The 13,237-nt window shown below is 34.7% G+C and overlaps 1 long non-coding RNA gene across 2 annotated transcripts in view; it reads left to right on the top strand.

Moving 5' to 3' along the window:
* The window catches only part of LOC149785791 (uncharacterized), a 34,185-nt gene extending 22,556 nt beyond the window's left edge, over positions 1–11,629 (top strand). For both annotated transcript variants that reach the window (XR_016425456.1, XR_016425455.1), the window contains exon 3: positions 5,880–11,629. This is a non-coding gene — a long non-coding RNA (uncharacterized LOC149785791). The remainder of the gene's footprint in view (positions 1–5,879) is intronic.
* The last annotated feature ends 1,608 nt before the right edge of the window (positions 11,630–13,237 follow it).

The raw sequence follows: 13,237 nt of genomic DNA, 5'->3' as shown, positions 1-13,237 counted from the left end.
TACATAATGCACCAATCACAGCTAGTGTTGTTCTTTAATTCTGAATACAATGTTCCATACACCTTAAGCTCCGCCCACCTGGACTTGCGCAATTGGTACCGTTATACCTATAGCAAACCTTAATTTTTCCAATAATCTGTGAAATAGTTCAGGACTGTATAAGTAACAAATATACTTAGTCTCACTTGTGAAAAACAATTTGATGAGGTACTAAGCTATGTGTTATATGAATGTGTATAGAAATCTCATTGAGCTGTTTTGAACTATTGTTTTCATACTTTTGCTTCATATCAAAATCATCTTTTGAAATAAAATGAATTCTTTCAACTATGAGTTGTATCTTATTCATATCAGCACTTATTGAACTTCACATAGGTGATATGGGATAAATCACATTATGTCATATTATGTAATAACTAGGTCAAAGGTCAATGTACCAAATAGTATGTACCTGTCCTACTTCAAAATGTACAATTCACCTAAAAGATAGGAATTTATATTTGTTTGGTAGGTGCAGAACTTAACATCAGAGACAGGTGGACATGACCCAATCTTATTATAAAGTATAAGCTTTGACCATTTTACACTATCTGCAGATACAAGAGGTCACTAACCACCAGTCCTCACACAAAGGTCCACCTACCCATCCTCTTTGTAACACAGATAGTAAGCTTTCCTCCTTTGTAATGTGAATAAAATTGTTTCAATAAGCCAATCAGTCACCAAATATAGTAAATTGCACCTTCTAAGTGGTTATGTTGGATTGGGGGTGAAATTAGGGGAATAAAATACAGAAAAATGCCAAATATAAACACTAAGTATAGCACATCAAATGGAGTTAAAAACAGGAGGAAAGTGTTTATCTAAAAGGGAGAGGTAGCTTATGATAAAGGAATTAAAGGAGGCAAAATCAGCAATGCAAAAAATGAGAAGTGAAAGTTTTATGACCTTACCTTGGACAAATATATGGGGCAGGGCCCAACAGGTCCAAGGACAGCCCAAAGGCAACTGTGCTATAACTTCCCTTACAGGTACCCAAATTTCAAGTGAAGTTGTGTTCATTTCCATCTAATATAAAAGGGTGAATAATTTAGATAATATATATACATATAAAGTATATTTCTTCTACATAAGAATTTAATAATAATTGGCATAAGATAGAGAGAAACTCATCTCAGATCCAAGCAGAACATACCTTATCAGTTTTTAAGCTTGTAAACTTTACTGTGAGAAATTATTAAATTGCTTCTACTTACATTTGCATCAAGATTGAGGGCTAATATAATACTTCACAAATCTTCTCTTTATTTTCATAACCAGTCACTGAAAATGTGAGATTTTATTTCCTTGAAAATGTTATGACTGGTGTAAGGGAGATAACTGAATGATATACATAAGGTGTGGTAACCTCTAATACATTATCCATGTAATTTTGGTAACCTCTAATACATTATCCATGTAATATAGATGAGTTCATCAACAACCTGTATTAACTTCATTGCAATTAAATTATCTCAAAATACATTACTGATAAAGTGAGAACCTAACATTTAGACTCCTATATTTAGTGGAGACCTCAAGAGTCATGTAATTTTAATTTCTAAGATGACGCACCTCTTTCATATCACATAGTTCATATTTTCTACAATGCCGGCATGTAGAGTGCAGCCTTCCATAACCATGCAGATATCATCTGATGCCAATTTGGATTCTTGCGATGGGATGCAAAGTTAGTCTGAGTGTGGATTTCAATGGAATGAATATGCACTGTGTGACTAAAATGTTTATCATTCTGTAATGTTGGACCAAACATGGAAATTCCACAAGAGCAGCTTGATGGAAAGAAATAGGATTAATTGAAAGTCAATAGTAGATTATAATTGGGCTTATACAAATGCTGACTTAAGGAAACTGTTCTTGTTTGTTGGTATTCACTGCTTCTTCAACAAAAGGGAATGCAAGAGAACTGAACTAACTACATGAACAATTTCAAAGCAGGAGAGTGTAAAAAAAAAAAGGACAATTAGAGCAGGACAATTCAAATCAAAATGGGAAGGAATACCATATCCTTAATAAATTACCTAAAAATTACTCATGCCAGAATATCCCACATGGTACAAGTGATCTATGTACTTAGAGTGTTCTCTATCCTGGTTTATGGCACGCCTTACAAGAACAAGATAGCTGTTTTTGTACGCATGATTTTTCATCTTTTGCAGGTAAAATAGCCAATATTTGACCAAAATCAACTATATTATGTTTACATAACTTATTTTATTGCATGCATTCCAATCTAGGAGGTAACATCACATACATAAAGGCATCAGGTAACACAAGCCTATATCTATCATAGCTATAGTTATCAAAAGTCCCCATCCAAAGCCATCTTGTGCTATTTTCTGAAGATTTCATACATTTTATTCTTAAAGAACTTTCAATATTTGACCAAAAAGTGTTCAGCACACATTTGTTTTCCTACATCAAACTAGTATAGTTCATAAATGCCGCCCACATGTATGCGTTTCTATGGATACACTGTGAGGCTATTCTTTCCTTTAGGTATCACGGTACCAATTGTTTTTCCATATACCTCAATGCTAATGTTTTGTGAAATAAATATACTTTCTGTCCTACTTGGGCATGCATGTCACACACTGTCATATAGAACAATGCTAGATTGTCAATTTGACAATGACATAACCAGGTACTCCATTGCATTTAAGAGAGATAACTCTACTGGAACTAGACAGGGGTAAGAGTTATCTAGTCACAACAAGCACATTTTCAGCCATGTGTACCATATTTTAAAAAAATCATAAAAAATACAAAATATGATCTAGATAGAAATTAACACAAACTCACATGTTGCCAAGAGGCTCAACTTTTTTTTAAGCCAAACAGAAAGTACAATCTTACATAATGCACCAATCACAGCTAGTGTTGTTCTTTAATTCTGAATACAATGTTCCATACACCTTAAGCTCCGCCCACCTGGACTTGCGCAATTGGTACCGTTATACCATATCCTACAATGCATTAAGTACATGTAAGGAGCATGGGTATATCCTACAATGCATTAAGTACATGTAAGGAACATGGGTACATGTTACATTGCATTAAGTACATGTAAGGAGCATGGGTACATGTTACATTGCATTTAGTACATGTAAGGAGCATGGGGGTATCCTACAATGCATTAAGTACATGTAAGGAGCATGGGTACATGTTACATTGCATTAAGTACATGTAAGAAACATGGGCATATCCTACAGTGCATTAAGTACATGTAAGGAACATGGGCATATCCTACAGTGCATTAAGTACATGTAAGGAACATGGGTATATGCTACAATGCATTAAGTACATGTAAGGAACATGGGTATATGCTACAATGCATTAAGTGCATGTAAGGAACATGGGTATATCCTACAATGCATTAAGTACATGTAAGGACCATGGGTACATGTTACATTGCATTAAGTACATGTAAGGAGCATGGGTACATGTTACATTGCATTAAGTACATGTAAGGAGCATGGGTATATCCTACAATGCATTAAGTACATGTAAGGAGCATGGGTATATCCTACAATGCATTAAGTACATGTAAGGAACATGGGTACATGTTACATTGCATTAAGTACATGTAAGGAGCATGGGTACATGTTACATTGCATTTAGTACATGTAAGGAGCATGGGTATATCCTACAATGCATTAAGTACATGTAAGGAGCATGGGTACATGTTACATTGCATTAAGTACATGTAAGAAACATGGGCATATCCTACAGTGCATTAAGTACATGTAAGGAACATGGGCATATCCTACAGTGCATTAAGTACATGTAAGGAACATGGGTATATCCTACAATGCATTAAGTGCATGTAAGGAACATGGGTATATGCTACAATGCATTAAGTACATGTAAGGAGCATGGGTATATGCTACAATGCATTAAGTACATGTAAGGAACATGGGTATATGCTACAATGCATTAAGTACATGTAAGGAGCATGGGTACATGTTACATTGCATTAAGTGCATGTAAGGAGCATGGATACATGCTACAATGTATTTAGTGCTTGTAAGGAACATGGGTACATGCTACGATGCATTAAGTACATGTAAGGAATATGGGTACATGCTACAATGCATTAAGTGCATGTAAGGAGCATGGGTACATGCTATGATGCATTTAGTGCTTGTGAGGAGCATGTGTATGCTATATAGCATCATTGCTGTCCCAAATGTATGTAAAACACACCAGTTCAATGCTAAATCAATGTCTCATGCTGGTATAGGTTCTGTGTGCAGGCTTTATGTTACATCAGTTTCAGTTGTCATGCATATTTATAAGTCTACATTACAGTCTGAATTACATTCAGGAAGATTAGTGTGTACTGCTCCATGGCCTAAGTGGTTTGAGCATCCACCTTGGATATGGAAGGTCATGGGTTTGAACCCCAGCCAGGTCATGCCAAGAACTTATAAAAATGGTACTCGCAGCTGTCTCACTTGGCACTCAGCATCAAGAGGTTTGTGTTAGGACTGATCAGCCTGGTGTGAATGGGTGGGGCATCGACCTGGTGTCAGGATAATGTGATTGGGTGGGACATGATGCTACAATGTCTACAGCAAGATGCCCCTTTGCTAGACATCACTGTAAATTGCCACACTGCAGACATCATAGTTATATGACTAAAAAATTCTTAAAAACTATGTTAAAAATCCAAATCATGCACAGAGAATGGCTTGTATAATACAAATTTTGGTGAGATTGATTTCAGAAGATCTGTACCAAGGAAATTGTGGCAGTAACTTGAATCACAAGGAATTAGGCATGTAAAATTCACTCAAAATTTGGATGTATGTTCATTATATATGGAATGGAGAGTAAAATGTCCTGTTGCTGCATGCAGCTGAGTCAGAAATATACCAGTAGTCAATCACTAAAGCATGAATAGTAGGTCACTGTTCTCTCCTCATAACAGTATTGCATAGAATTCTTGCTAAAGCAAAGTCCTACACCTGTTCAGAATTCAATAGAATTTTCCTGCTTTAATTAGATCACCAGATCTACTTCACCTGCCAGTTAATATTTTTTGTACCAGCCATAAGACAGAGTGTAATTATGTCTGAGCATCAGTCTGTTACCGATTTGGTTTCCACACAGTAAATTGAGTTGTCCACCATCTGCATTGACCGAAGTACAGATGGCATACACTTGGGGTAGGGAAGAGCACAGTTGATTCTGGGCTCAAAAGGTCAAAAGTCCTGATAACTTTGACAGAAAGAAGAAAAATGTTGTCTGCAGACAAATTTGCATTACACCGAGAACTATTAAACATCGGGCAAGCATATAATGTACTGTTTATTGATCTCTTGCATTCTGTCCTAAACAATAGTAAAACATACTAGAGCCTTCAAGCCTTTTTAAATGCAAATTCTGGTGACATAACTGAGAATCCAGAATATAAAATACTTTTGCCCCCATTTTAAATGTAAAAAATCCTACACAAAAGCAGGTAGCCCTTGAGGTAGGCAAAATCTCTCAAAATATTTAAGCATGAAACTCGAGTTCAAGCTCAAAATCTAAAGTTTTGTAATGCAGGGTGCACACATGTCATGAAAATCAGTCTGGTAGAGAGAGTAGACCCACAGTTAAGAAAAATCCCTGATTCTGACTTTATTCTAGTTAAAGATAGAGACTGTTGTGGTTTTCAGACATTGAGCTTAAGTCTACTGCTAGAAAAAGTTATGATAATAAGGGACCTGTATATCAGTTGATTGATATATTGATTGATTGATACAGTGATTAATTGATCCTGATGTCTGAAGTGTTAAATGCTTTTATGCTGGCTCTTTTTAAATTTTCAGGTATTTTGTCCAAGAGGGTACAACAAAATTACAGCATTGACGCACCTATATTTCCCCCTACTGCATAATATTTGCAGGAGTGAAAGGACATTGTCCAATATTGCTTCACCTGAAGCATCATCGGAACTGAAGACCATGGGGCAACTCGATACAGAGCAATTAGTGACTGATGATAACCTCACCATCACTAGCGCTATGTCAGATCAAAATCAAATCACCGTCAGATGTCCAATTGGAAATCGGAAGTTCTCTACACTCAACTTAAAGAAAGGTCCACACAACAATAACATCAACATCACTGTTTGTAAAGATGAAGACGATTACACACGCTTATTTGTGGAACCAGATCCCTACATTGAACGGCGCAGTGCACAAAGAAAGCAGAAAGCAAAATGCCTTGTAGCTCTTGTTTCAATTGTAATATCTATTTTAGTTTGTGTAGCTGTCTTTGCCACTGTTCAAATAATACTGAAAGCTGGACACCAAGGTTCATCCGACAATAATAAAAATACTGATTCATTACATAGGATCTCAACTAATAGCACAAATGAGGGGAATTGGACAGCATTACCTTATTCAGGTTTATGATGTGCCATTCCCAGATAAAGCATTTCTTTTTTATATAAATAATCTTACCAGTTAATCCAATTCATAGTGCTGATAGATAAAAAAAAACATGAGCGTTTATTTATTTATGTCTCTTTTTGGTTATTTTGTATTTTAATTTGTTGTTTTTCTCTGGTAGTCATCCAGTTTGTGTACATATGACATTGTACATAGAGACATTTTTAAAATTTCTGTCACTTGAGCTTGATTGACAATGTTAATACGTTGGTTTAATTTTTAAGGTTGACATTTTTAGTATGTTTAATGCATGAGATTGATACTTGTTGCTGTTATCTTGGTATGCTTATCTTTAGTATTTAGATTTGAGCTTTACATTATGTTGTTGTGTTAATAGATCTGGACTGTGTATTTTTAGTAAGTCATGTGTCTATTTTTGAAATGTATGCATAAAAAACGTTCACTGTCTATTCTTAATTGCTGCTGAACAGTATCATACCTGCCAAATTTTCAGACGGTGTTGGGAGATTTTGAGATAAATATGGTGAGGGGCAGTGCATGCAGACACCAAAAACAATGTCATGTAATTGAAAATAATTAAAGTTATTGTCTCAAAGAAAATGAGTGGACATTAAGATTTGAAGAAAAGAAAAGAAAATGTTTTCGTTTTCTATTTGACACACTTTCAAACAGAAAATAGCTGGTAGAATTAACACTGTCAAACACACACACAGACACACAATCACAACCTCACAAACATTAAAGAAAAAATATATACCAAGTTCGTGTCTTTAAAATCCATTGGACAGTGGAATGCAGTCTTAACTAGACACAGTCTTTGTTGCTGTCAGTGATTCAGTTTGGGGTTCGAATGAGATGCAAGTGTCATTAGTTGTCATCTTTATATCAGAGGCTGAACAGTAGTGTCTTATTCATGACACTAGAATGACTAAGAGACCACCCATTTAATTGGGAGGGAATGCTAGGATTTTTCATTCTAAAATGATGTAAAGTTTTTAAATAGCTTGAAACAATAGTGTTGCATTGATTTATAGAGAAACAACACCTTATAAGTTATGTCTGGTGTAGTAGTTGAAGTAAATGAAAAGAAAATCCTTGTTTGAAAACAAAATTCCAGGCCTCCCCATATATAATGACTGGTTGGTCTCTTAGCTTAACATTTATATTGTCTTTGCTGTATGTGCAAAGAATATAATACTGCCCCCCCCCCCCAACGCTTTTCATGAAGTCAAATTCCATCTCAGCCAAGAGTTCAACAACTGAGTTATTGCTGGCTTTGAATATTGCTCTTCCTTCCCAGAATCACAGCAGCATCATGACATTTTGCCTTCAGAAATGAATCGCACTTCCACACAATTTCATCTGCCGCAATACTTGTGTTTTGTATGCTACATATGGAGTAAAATCTGACTTAGGAGCAACAGAGATTAATAACCTTTGTTTCATTAATATACATCTCTTTGATTTATCTAACTTACAACAAATTGGGTTGTTCTGCTTCATGTACTTTATCTATGCAAATTAGCCTCATGTAAAGCATTTTTAGTGCTACATCACCCTTGCTATCGTCACTCAGTTAAGTAATCTGTGCCATGGTGGTTGTTTATCTCAGAGAGACTTACTTTTTATTCGCCTCAGTGACAACCAACTGTTTAAATTGCCCTTGGTGATAGATATCTATGTGTATTAATCTGCATACTGTCTATACAGGTTTGGGACATACAGTGTCAAGAAAGGTCAGGGTTTTTTTTAATCCTTTTACTGAGAGTATGAAATTGTGTTTTTCAAAATGACCCTGTCAAGATTTGGGAGTCCAATAAAAAACATTTGATGTCCACTTGTTCTATTAGGTAAGCAGTATTGTACTAATCATATGTGTAAATAATTGTACACATTAAGCCCAGCAAGTGTTGTAAATAATTGTACACATTAAGCCCAGCAAGTGTTGTAAATAATTGTACATGTTTACTTGTTAAGTCTAGTGAGTGCTGGATTACTATGAATGCCTTTTGAACATTGCAGGAATCTCATTGCATGTCCTATTTGTATCCATGCTAACTTCATAAGATTCAGAAACAATCCACAAATTCATTTTTGTAGGAAAAAATTGCCGTCAAGACACATTGGGTGAAAACCAGTTTATGATCTTTGCATTTGATTGAAACATTACAGCTGTATCACAGTCAACTGTATATAGCCATTGTCTACAGTCAACTGTATATAATCATTGTCTACAGGCAACTGTATATAGTCATTGTCTACAGGCAAATATGGCATGGTGCAAAACATTTGTTGGTTACTAGTTCAAACTGGAATAGCAGATAGGGTCATCAGCAGAATATGATACAATGTGTTATCCAAGGTGAAATGTGATACAGTGTGTCATCCAAGGTGAAGTGTGATACAGTGTGTCATCCAAGGTGAAATGTGATATGGCCATTAGGGGTCAATGTCAACAAAATGGGGGGGAGGGGGTTTGAAGAAGTTTGACAATTGTTGACATGGGGGACGGGGCAGTTCAAGATAAATTGACGTCAACAATGTTATTTTTCACAATAAATTTAATAAATCAAAAAATAGGAAATTAGTCGGTGTGTTGGTATGGCACACACTCGCTTGCCCGTCAACAGCCCACCAGTTTAATCCTAAGCCGGTTGAGCTCTTGCCAAGGAAGTCATAGTCTTGCATCATCTTATTTTGTTTTTATTCAATGTAGATTGTAGACTGTAGACAGATTAACCACATATATATGGTATTAATTTGAAGAAATTAATGAATCAGCCACTATGCCCATTATAACAATTGAGGAACATTTGGTTTCCCCTTTAGATGATGATAGAAGCTAGAATATAAAGTCTCGATTTTTTTCATGAATTTAAAGTGTTATAGCCAAATTGAAATCTGTTAAACAAGTAAAATAAATGTATTAAAATTTATTTGTAGACCTTTTAATTTCCATAATTCTATTTTTAGCATAAAAGCCAGCCATATAAAATATTGTTAGTTTGGGGGGGGTAAAAAAATTTTGACATAATTTTATTAGGGGGGGTCACTGAAAGTTTGACAGTTGTTGACAAGGGGGGGGGGTAAAAAATTGCCTAAAAATTGTTGACATAAATAATGGATGTCCCCTTCCTGTCATTGTTAAAAGGAAAAATCTCAGTTTGTTATTTACCCCAAGAACCAGAGTATGGGAGACTATGGAAAACCTATGCAGTTCATTTTGTTCAAATTTAATCTATTAAAGGTTATTATATCCATTCATAAAAGAAGTATTGCTTTTTTCATTGACAAAACTGAATTATGGTACATATTTTTTTGTGGCTACTACATCTTACATAAACTTCTTGAAAATATATATTACCGGTACATTTAAAAAAATGGTGTGCAGTGTTGGGCAGGATTTGAAGTCAAATAATATCCAAGCCTTTCTCAGTTTCATACTTTCTCAGTTTCATACTTTCTCAGTTTCATACTTTTAATGGAAATGATCAGTATTGCAAGAAGTTGATTCCAAAACAAGAACATGACAAAATATATGCCCTTGTTCCAAATGAGTGAAAAAATTCAAAAGATTAAGGATCTTGTGATAAAGAATAAATGATAACCATATTTTCTGGTCAGACCATTTGCTTTCAGAATTGTTAAGTATGGCATTGTACATAAAATACATACAAGTTATGATGGCAGAGCAAGAACTAAGCCTACTATTGCATATAGGGGTGGAATTCTAAATTTAGCTTATTGGCTCATATCTCGCACTCCAGACTCAGTCTCATGGCTACTCACCTAAATGTTCATCGTCACCATTTAGCATGGCTATGGTAGTCATTTTGGAGTTTCTAACTGATTAATAACCCATTACCTTATTACCATCACAAAGATTCTTCCATGTTTGTTCTTTACCCTTTTGTGCCATCAAATTGAGCATTCATTATATACATTACCCAGATAGTTCATTGCATTGGTGAGAATAAAAAAAAACTTACCTGTCTAATACGGAGGTCTCAAACACATGGCCCATGGGATGCATGTAGCCCACCAAGCCATATCCTGTGGCCCACAAAATGATTAGCATCACAAGGTATCTTGAGAGATAACAAAGGTGGTGCAGCCCTTGGGCCATTGAAAATGGCCTCATGTGACCCTCCAGGTCATTTGAGTTCGAGACCCCTGGTCTAATAGATTTTGTAGAGAATTACCGTCAATCACATTATTTTTACAATATCAAAATGAAGACATTTTTTTCTTAAATATAAAATTTTATCGAATCATGTAATCATTGATTTCATTTTCCACATCAATTGGCATAACATTTTACATATAATACACTGTCTATACTTGCTTATAAGACAGGTCCAACTGTAAACAATATAGTCCTGATCTGCCATTGCATAATGTACCCTGATCTGCCATTGCATAAATTACCCTGATCATTGCATAATGTACCCTGATCTGCCATTGCATAATGTACCCTGATCATTGCATAATGTACCCTGATCATTGCATAATGTACCAAAAGATCAGGGTCTATCCTGCTCATGCTACTGATTAGTCCTAACAAATTGCATAGACCCAGATTTTTCAGTGCATTCAGTTATGACATCTGGACTATGCAGTATGCAGTTAAAGCCAATGAATAAGCAAGTATATATGGTACTGCTCCATTGTATTTATTTCAGTGTTATGCTTGTGAAATTTTCAAATTTCACAGATTATGACTGCTAAAGACTGTATGCAGTTTCATATATATGTCTGCTATGCAGGTTTGAGAGTCCAGGTTTGAGAGTCCCAGTGGACTAATTATACAATTTTTCTTATTTTTATTTACAATGTCTGTATAGTTAAGATGGACTGAAGCACTGATGTTTTTGTAACATTGTTACTTAAGCAGATACACGACAAGACACAAGTCCTTCCAGGAATATTTTATTTTTTTATATACATGTACATGTAATTGTATTACATTTACAGATCTTATGATATTTGTATTCTCTAACAACTTTGCCTTTATATTCATAAAGGAATTTATACTTTTCAAAGAACATTGTATTTTATGACTGCATGTATTCTAGTTGTTATATTTCATGTGTCTGTCATATTGGTATTTTGTTTTGTCAGCATCTCTAATGATGCAAGAAAAACAATACAATAGATACCCAATATCACTTTCTTCTGCCTTGTAATTTTTTGAATTGGACAAATCATATCCCCTCTATATTTAATGTGATAATATTCTCTCCAAATCAGCTTTTCTTTCCCTTGAAATTCTGCTAGTTATAAATGCAGTCGAAAATAGCAACATATAAAACATAAAAAATACACTTTAAAAGATAAATGTAGAGCATGAAGAGAAAGAGAGTGAAGGAGTAATAGAGAATATCGAATACACTGCATGTACAATTGTATAATGCATTTCATATTATTCCATAGAACCAAGTGCGCTATTGCAAAATGCACCAGCAATTTATTGACTGCTGGTCACATGAATCTTACACATGATGGAAGTGACATGGAACAATGCAAGAGTCTGGTTGAAGAGGACTGACGTGTTACTGATCAGGCCATGTTTCATTGAAACTCCTGAACTGGGGTGCACACTAAGACTTAAATTTTGAAAGTTTACAATAAATCAACTAACTGTAATTTAAGAGTTATCAACCTATTATGACTCCATGGTCTTAAGCTAAGTAACAGAATAGAGTGAAAACCAACAAGTTTTGTAAAATTCAACAAGTCATTTATTTTTCTAGAATACAAAGTGAGAATTTAAAAAGAACTTACATTAATGCGAATTAAATCCCTATAGTCACCAGTCCTAATTAATAAAGTTCTAATTAAATTGCATTGGTGTTCAAAATAGGATCAAGTGCTGAATGTGTTGATGTGTTGAGTCTTGAATGTACTATTGTACCAGTTGCCTGAAGTGCGATGATGGGCTAAGTCTTCCAGTAATATAATCCCAAATCTCCTTGTCTGAATTTACTGTAATCCTAAATTAATGGTTTTGACTACAAATACTATTGAGCACTTTTAATTCCAGAGAATAATAGTTTGAATAAATAATTCCACCCAAATAAAAAATTGAACACAACAGTACAGATGATTATGCTTGCAATGTTATTGCAAGACTGAATAATCTTTCAAGTAAAGAAGAGTATATAAAAACCTAGACACAAAAGTAGGTCCAAAGTTCATTTCTATAAATTCTTAAGTTGTAAACAGATAAAATCAGTTTCTAAAATTAAAATAAAAAACCTGGGAAACACCCGATAATGACAGGTTCTTCATGGGGGAGTTCCAATATCCTTGACCCAGACCAAATAAACATAATCTTCCTTTATTACATAACACCTGTCCTCATCAAAACAAGATTTATACACTAAAGGTTTCTTTTAACTGTTATTTAAAAATATGGTGATTAAGAATTACATAAGATGAAGTCTTTTGAATGACACAAAATAAACATGAAGCAATATAATATTTGTTGAACATGAAAATGCATCATCATTTATATTATTTTTTCCCATGGTGTGCCTGATGTCAGTATTCTATTCCTGCAACATCCAATTCCACCTTAATAATGTCTGATTTTTTATTTTCATCCTACCAATGAAAGTAAGGGGACTCACTGAATACAACAATCAGAGAAGGAGCTGAACTAATATAGACTTCAAAGTGTTGCAAAGCCAGTATCAAAGGCAAACATGCCTTCACGAGTGTGGAATAATTTCTCTGATACTTATATAAAATATTGTAGAAAAATAGCACAC

This window comes from Sinohyriopsis cumingii, chromosome 13, assembly GCF_028554795.1.
Source record: "Sinohyriopsis cumingii isolate HCF-2022 chromosome 13, ASM2855479v2, whole genome shotgun sequence".
NCBI lineage: Eukaryota > Metazoa > Mollusca > Bivalvia > Unionida > Unionidae > Sinohyriopsis > Sinohyriopsis cumingii.
The sequence above is the reverse complement of the archived record's forward strand: the minus strand, read 5'-3'. Positions and strand labels throughout refer to the sequence as shown.